Source organism: Morone saxatilis, unplaced genomic scaffold (assembly GCF_004916995.1).
Source record: "Morone saxatilis isolate NCDOM2014 unplaced genomic scaffold, NCSU_SB_2.0 Contig22, whole genome shotgun sequence".
In the NCBI taxonomy this organism is placed as follows: domain Eukaryota; kingdom Metazoa; phylum Chordata; class Actinopteri; family Moronidae; genus Morone; species Morone saxatilis.
Genome location: NW_023339785.1, coordinates 16,089,898 through 16,090,486, shown reverse-complemented (window position 1 = coordinate 16,090,486; position 589 = coordinate 16,089,898). Strand labels below are relative to the sequence as shown.

The 589-nt window shown below is 45.2% G+C and overlaps 1 protein-coding gene across 10 annotated transcripts in view; it reads right to left on the bottom strand.

Moving 5' to 3' along the window:
* LOC118333359 (collagen alpha-1(XXIII) chain-like) overlaps nucleotides 1-589 on the bottom strand; it is a 121,127-nt gene that overhangs the window by 119,122 nt on the left and 1,416 nt on the right. The window lies entirely within an intron of this gene.

Genomic DNA, 589 nt, shown 5'->3' with positions numbered 1-589 from the left:
GCAAAATTCAGCCTTAGATGCATTTTTTTTTTAAAAACTATAATGTCATGAATGCCAGCTTCAATAAAACACACACACACATCCTGTTGCTGCAAGCCAGAGAGTTTCTCTTTCAATAAAGCACAACGTTCCTTTCCACAGGTGTGGTAAAATCTCTCATGTAAACCATTTAATACACAGCTGAGATCAGTTGGTCACACCCACTGATGTCCACGCTTCATCAACATGTGTGTACACATCACCTCAAATATTATAAAAGAAATACCATCTTTCTTGAATTCACAGGCATAACGGGGGACTCTGTGTGTAACATGATGTGGAACACACACTGTTCTCCACCTGTGGAACTATCGCAAGCCCTGTAATGAACACCACAAGCCAAACGTGGCCAATCTTGGCACATGGCTGCTCCATCTATTAAAGTGAGCATCCCCCACTGACACGAGGCATCAGGGCTCAGGCTGGACATCCCTACCCCACTGATCTGCTGAGTGCTGAGCTCTGCTGTCACAGTATGGCCCCTTCTACACGGGCTTAGGGGCCTTAATCCTCCACACAAAAAAAGATGCGCATACACACACACACACAC